Genomic DNA, 6,892 nt, shown 5'->3' with positions numbered 1-6,892 from the left:
AGGCAAATCACTGGCCGGCATAAGAGAAGAGAGAGGAGAAGCTAGGAAAACGTGCAGGTCCTGATCATACAGGTTTGGGGAAAAGGGTCAAGAATTTCATTTTTTATCCAGAGGTTAATAGTGAGTCACTGAAATCTTAAGCAGGAAAGAAACAAAATTGGATTTTTGGCTTCAGAAGGATGACTGTAATTATAATGCACTGAAAGCTTGGGTCAGAGCAAGACTGGAGGCATAACATGGGTTAGAGAGTTTTGGAGAATTCTGAGCTACAGAAAATGGTGACATGATCTAGGGCTATGGACACCATGCTGGGATCCAGGAGAAGGAAGGTGCTACAGATGTTGTAGCCACAAAGGCTAGAGGGTAGTGTGAGGGAATCCTCAGGCCCCAGTTGTGGAGCGGAAATCCAAGTGAAGGACAGAACAGAAGTGGGCAAGGGAGACCCTGGGCTGGAATTTTCCTTGTCTCTGGCACTAGGATGATGTGGGCAGCACAGTGTGGAGCCCAGGGTAGAGTAGGGGCAGCACGTGGACTTGTAGACCGCCATTCAACAGTATGGGGAAGCAGCCAAAGGTTACAGGAGCTGGTGGGTGAAGGTAAATCTAGAGTAGCTTGAAGATGCACAAGAAATAATCCCTGGCTCAGAACTTCTGCCCATTTGAAGGCATTTGGTCTACTTTGTAACTGATTTTGCCCACCAGCATCCCCACTCCTTTCTCATGTCTCCATCTACGATCTGACCCTTTGGTCCTCCTGGTGAACCACCCACCCCTGCCCAACTCCTGGGCAACGTCTCTTGGTGCTTCCATAATTTCTCACTAGCCTGTGGAGTCCTTCAATGCACCAGCTGGAAAAGACTGATGTGAAAGGTGTCTGGAGAGGCTAAGCCCATTTGTTCCATCCCTGTCCTTTAGGAAGCAGGAGAGGGTGAGTCACTTCAAAATCTTGGAGGAACAACCCTTGGCATGTGTGATGTGAAGTGATGGTAGAAACCTGAGAGAAAGATCTCAGGAATGTGTGTGTGTGTGTGTGTGTGTGTCTCCAGAGTGTGTGTGTGTGTGTGTGTGTGTGTGTGTGTGTGTGTCTCCAGAGTGTGTCTGTGTGTGTGTGTGTGTGTGTGTGTGTGTGTCTCCAGAGTGTGGGCCAGGATTGCATCCTCTGTGGAGAAACAGTTGAAAGCCTAGAGCTGAGAATTTCAACAGAAGGTCCCAGAAACACCCTGAGAATAACAGGATAATGAGAAGAGAGAAGGATATTTACTGGCAAGTGAGGAAGAAATAGTCTGGGGACTTTTTGTAGGTTTCGTAATTGACTATTCAAAATTGCTGATAATTTGTTAATGATAGATTCCAAAACATTTATTTAATTTCCTCTAGACACAGTGATTGCCTGTGACAGTACATAACTCAAACAGACTTTGATTTAGTCAGGGAGACTTACCCATTAATTGGAATTGTGGCTATGGCCACAGAGAGCCTGGAAGCAGTCTGTACTGGAGAACATACCAATCCCCATGGCTCCCACCAGAGCTGCCATTGTGCACCTTCAACACTGAAGGGCATGCCCTCACCAGGTTTTCCCTGCATTGAACAACCACTGTATACTTCTGGGTTCTCCTCACTTGCCTGCCATCTCCTGGTTTCCCTGCGTTACTGACACATATGCCCTGTAGATGCCACTCTGTAGAGCCCAACATCAAAAAATGTTGTGAAGGCTATAAAGGAGAAAAGGGAGTTCATGGTGCCTGGACTGCCAAATCCAACAGAGCAACAGAAAGATACCATGTTGATAAAATTGTGCTGCTGATTTTCCAAATCTTGAATGAGCATGATCCACAAGAGAGTCACGTAAAGTCTCCTTACCAAAATAGAAAACAGGCGTCAGGATCAGTTACCACAGCAAACGTAGACCCTAGGAAGTCATGGTGTTTCATATCCCATCACCTCTTTGTAGCAGCTTCAAACCTGGTCCTAACAAGAGGAATCTTTGTGGATTATGTGCCTTTGGAGAGATTTTGTGTACTTCCAGTATACAAAGCCAGATGTGGTGGCAAATCATAGTTAACATTGAGATAATGGTCCAGAGGCTGAGAAATCGATTTCAAAGCACATTTCAAAATCCTGACTTTTTAAGGCTCTTAATCATGGCCAGTTCCCAAACACCAATACATAGAAATGTAGAGTTTAGATTCAGCTTTATAATCTGGATATAATATAACAACTGCTAACACCTGCCTTGAGTCCAGCAATGATACATAAAATAATGACACATCGAAGCAGAGTCTTGAACAATCTTCAAAGCATCCCAGGGACACACTTCACCCTGTTGTACATGTAGACTGACATTCAGTGATCAATATGGAGTACAATTAGGGGGATGTTTGCTGGCAATCCATCTGTTTCCTTAGTAAGAAGCAATGTCTCCTCAGTTGAAGATGTTCAGTTTCCCCAGGTAAAAGCTAGATAATATTACCTAATTCCTGGCCTCCACAATAACCATTGGGCACCTCCAGCCCTGAGGTGAAGCGAACAAGTTCTTACAGGACAGCTTCTGTTGCACCATGTAAGGGCCTGCAGTGGAAGGAATGCAGAGTTTTAGCAGTAGGAACCTGGAAACCCACCACTGGGCACAGCACATAGTCTGCCCCTTCATGAGAAGTTTAAATTAACCACTAATCTATATTCCTGATGTACTTTTAATCATGTCAAAGCCTAGAAAGAAATTGAGGCTTGGTTACAGATGCAGAATGGTTTACAAACATCAAGCACGAAGACCCTGACTTATCTCAGGGTTTGCTTTTGGCCTGTAGGAATTAGTGATAGGGACATGCTGGAGATCTGCAGAGAACAACATGGTCATCTGTCCCACTGGAGGAAAAAGAAGTTCCAGTTCAGGCATCACAGGACCTGATTTTTTAAAATATATACTGCAGGCTTTTGAAGGAGACAGTCCTCAACACCTACAAACTCTAGAAGTTAGTTTTCAGGATCAAATAGATCTGTTCACTAAAATAAAGTTTTTGACTCATAAAGCAAACACAGTGTCTAGTAACAATGTAGGTGAGTCAATACGGTCTTTGGAAGTTATTGAATGCCTTGACCCATAGGAATGCTTCTTTTCTTTAAAAACAAAGTTAATTTTTATAAATTTCATAAATACTTAAAATAATGCATTTTTACATTTTGAGTTTTGTACTGTACTGTTGCTATCTTATATGGTGATGAAGATAGAATGCAATTTATACTTTTAGATGGAAATAATGAGATTCTTTTAACAGATATCAACATCTAAATTTGAGAGACTTGATTTTACCTTGCAACCATCCAATCAATTGCTTTTTAAACTATAGATTGTTACAGTTACATTAGTTTTCTACGATTACTGTAACAAATGTTCACAAACTTGGTGATTTAAAAGAACAGAAATCTATTATTTTGCAATCCTGGAGACCAGAACTCCAAAATCAAAATGGTAGGGTTGTACTCCCTCCAAAGCCTCTAGGGAAAAACCCATTTCTGGCATCTGCCAGTTTCTGATGGCTGCAGGCATTCCTTGGCTTGTGGCTGCATCATTCCAATCTCTGCCCCATTCTTTACATCACCTTCTACTCTTTGCAACTTTGCCCTCTGCCTCTCTTTTATAAGGATATACATGACTGCATTTAGGGTCCATCCAGATAATGCAGGCTAGCACCTCCTCTCAACACTTTTAACTTAATCATATTTGCCATATGTAATATTCTTTTTTTGCCATATAAAATAACAGCTAAATGTTTCAAGAATTTGACATGGATATCTTTTTTTTGCAGGGGAGTCATCTTTCAGCCTACCAAAGTCTATGAGTTTCCTGGAGCTTCTATAACAAATTATCACAATTTGCTTGTTTGGTGTCTTCAAACAAGACATATTTATTTACTTATAGGTCTTGAGACTAGGTCTAAAATTAGTTTCAGTGGGTGTCAACTAGGCTGTTTTTTTTCTGGAGGCTCTAGGCGAGAACCCTTGCTTACCCTTTCCTGTCTCTAGAGGCTGCTCTCTCATAACCCATCCTCCACTTCAAAGTGAATCACTTCAATCTCTCCTTTATCATATTCCCTTCTCTGACTCTGCCTCCTCCTGCATCCTCTGATAAGGATGATTGTGATTATAATGAACCTACCCAGAAAATCAAGGATAATTTATCTCAAGATCCTGAATCACAAATGAATGTTCCTTTTGCCAAGTAAGGCAACATTCATATTTTCTAGGGATTCATATGTGATTAGGGGCTATTAACCCCCTTACTACAGGTAATAATTTGTGAGTAAAATGTTTGTAGAGAAGTAAATTATTTACATTCTATCGACTGCAGTGCAATGTTGTTTATTGTGACTTTGGCATGTATTTTCTGCAATTAAAATGCCTTAAAGATTATATCATATATTGATAGTTTTTGCTTCTTTTGTATTTGAGACTGCACATTTGAGGATGTGTTTTCTAGAAACATATACAGTATTACAATATCTGAGCAGAATTAATGTAACTAAACAACAAAGATAATAAGGAAATAAAACCAAAGCTAAGAACCTACTAGCTTTCTAGGTTGTCTTTTTTTTTTTTTTTTTTTTGCAAATATGACTCAGCCAAAGTCCAAAATGCTAGTGGAATGCTTTCCTTGAAAATGCAGTAGAAATTTTCATTCTGGCTTTCTCTTACAGGAGTCACTAAATTATAAGGAAAAAATATATACTTAATAACTTTCTCAAAACAAAATGACTAAAAACATCATAGTCCTTAGGCTGAGTGAAGGAATGCTCTATTACGATGAGAAAGTGTGTTTCCTTAATCTAATATACACTAGGATTTCTATTGGGCTCACAAGTTGATATGTCTTCTCAGATCCTTTTACTTCTTCTTTCTCTCTCTATGTCAGTCAGCACCCTACCACTGGGTCAACCTTCCTCATTAGGACTTCCTCTTTCCACACCACATTGCAAAGCATAGTATAGAAATGAAAGTGCAAATTTGCTGAATTTGTTTATTAACTCTAATAGTTGTGTGCATGTGTGTGTGTCTAATTTTTAGGATTATTGGCATACATGATCATGTCGTCTTCTAACAAAGATAATTTTACATCTTCCTTTCCATTTTGGATGCTTTTAATTTATTTTTCTTGCCTGGTGCTCGGGCTAGAAATTCCAATACTATGTTAAATAGATGTGATGAGAGTGGGAATCCCTGCGTTGTTCCTAGCCTTAGAGTAACAGCCCTTTTCAGTCTCACCATTGAGTATGATGTTAGCTGTGGGCTTCTCATATATGGCCTTTATTATGTTGAGGTGGTTTCCTTCTAAGTTGTTGAGTATTTTTATCACGGAAAGCTGTTGAATTCCGTTAAATGCTTTTCTGCATCAATTGAGATGGTTATGTGAGCCATGAAAGAGTTAAGCAGGAGAGAGACCAAAGGATATTTCTCTTTACAAAGATGGCTCTGGCTGCAGGTAGCGTCTTTGGAAGAGAGAAAGACTAGAGGCAAAGAAATGTGTTCGGAAATGTTGGCAGAAATCCCAGAAACAGGTCATAATGACCTGAACTAGGGCAGTGTCCACACGCTGAGATTCGCACCCCAGACAAGAGCAGACCATTGAGATGGTGCAGCCACGTAGACCCAGTGGGAGGCAAGGCTCTACCTGAGCTGGGGGTGGGGCGCAGAGCCGAGTATTAAGCCCGTGCCTGCTGGTCAGCTGCAGGTCCAGAGGGGAAGGAGAGGACGGTCCCCCAGCTTGGGCACTGTTGCGCAAGCGAGCGACGACAGACGAGGACGCTGCGTGAAGACAGGGACGCGCAGCCTGAGGATAGAGCCAGAGCCGCCATTCAGCCACAGTGGAGCGCTACAGCGCTGCGCCACGGAAGGGAGGGACTCCGGGCGAGTGAAACCCGGATCTGTAGCCAACACGCCAGCGGAGGAACAGGAAAAGCACATTTCCTCCGCTTTTTCGACCGTATTTGCTCTCTCACGTACTATTTTCTAGCACTGGAGTCCATCGTTCTCTTTTCTTCGTTTAGGCCCGTTCTTCAACTTGACGTGTCTTTCTCCTCTTGGGATACTGCAGTTTGCCAATAAATCGCGAACACATACCCGGGTTCCTTAGTAACCCGAAGCGCCCCGCTCTGCTTCCTTGTTGAGCGATGTCTCCTCAGTTGGTCAATCTCCCACATAGGGCCTAGAGCCTCACCACCCAATCTATGGCCCGCAGAGAATTCCGAGAGCTTGGCAGCTGACCAGCGACTGGCCGGGAGTTCCCACAGCACCAGCAACCCCACTAGAGTTTTACCGCACAAAGAACATGGAGGAGGAGAACTAAACAGAATCTTGCAAGGTCACAGAAAACCCACAGATTCGCACGTTTAGGCCCTCTGCTCCACAAGAGCCATCCGTGGTTTGCTCTGAGAATAGCGAATCTCCAGTTTGGGGCACAGTTGCAGAATTCCGATACTCTCTCAACCCTGGCTCACTTCAGTGGTGTTCACTAGCACAGGAGCCCCAAGTTCATCTCAGTATTTACCTCTGGCCTTGGAGGGTTGAGATGCGTTGAGGAGCACCGAAGGGTCTACGGAGTGACATATCTAGCTACGCAATTGCTGACTGCAGAAATCCCTGACCAGGCACCACAGAAGCAGTTTTTTCAGCAAATGCTGCAGACTCCTGCTGGACGCAGCGAATCCACAGCACCTACAAAATTCACAAGTCAGTGTCAGCAGCGAATGAATCCGTTTTCCACAATGGGTGGTTGAATTCTGAAGCAATGTAAGATGTTCTAAGAGTAGTAGGAGCTGGGTTACTCAGCAATTACTACATAGCAACGTTTCTTCTTCGTGAAAAAAATTATTTTGATAATAAATTTTAAGTCATTA

General features: G+C 42.7%; 1 long non-coding RNA gene across 1 annotated transcript; it reads right to left on the bottom strand.

Moving 5' to 3' along the window:
* Window positions 1-1,332: 1,332 nt before the first annotated feature.
* Window positions 1,333-6,892, bottom strand: LOC103276996. The gene is made up of 2 exons (XR_505403.1): window positions 6,544-6,892; window positions 1,333-2,570 (listed from the first exon to the last, which is right to left on the bottom strand). It is a non-coding gene; the product is annotated as an uncharacterized LOC103276996 (long non-coding RNA).

This window comes from Carlito syrichta, unplaced genomic scaffold (assembly GCF_000164805.1).
Source record: "Carlito syrichta isolate Samal-C Ts95f unplaced genomic scaffold, Tarsius_syrichta-2.0.1 Scaffold316450, whole genome shotgun sequence".
Classification (NCBI taxonomy): domain Eukaryota; kingdom Metazoa; phylum Chordata; class Mammalia; order Primates; family Tarsiidae; genus Carlito; species Carlito syrichta.
This window is presented reverse-complemented; position numbering and strand designations above follow the sequence as displayed.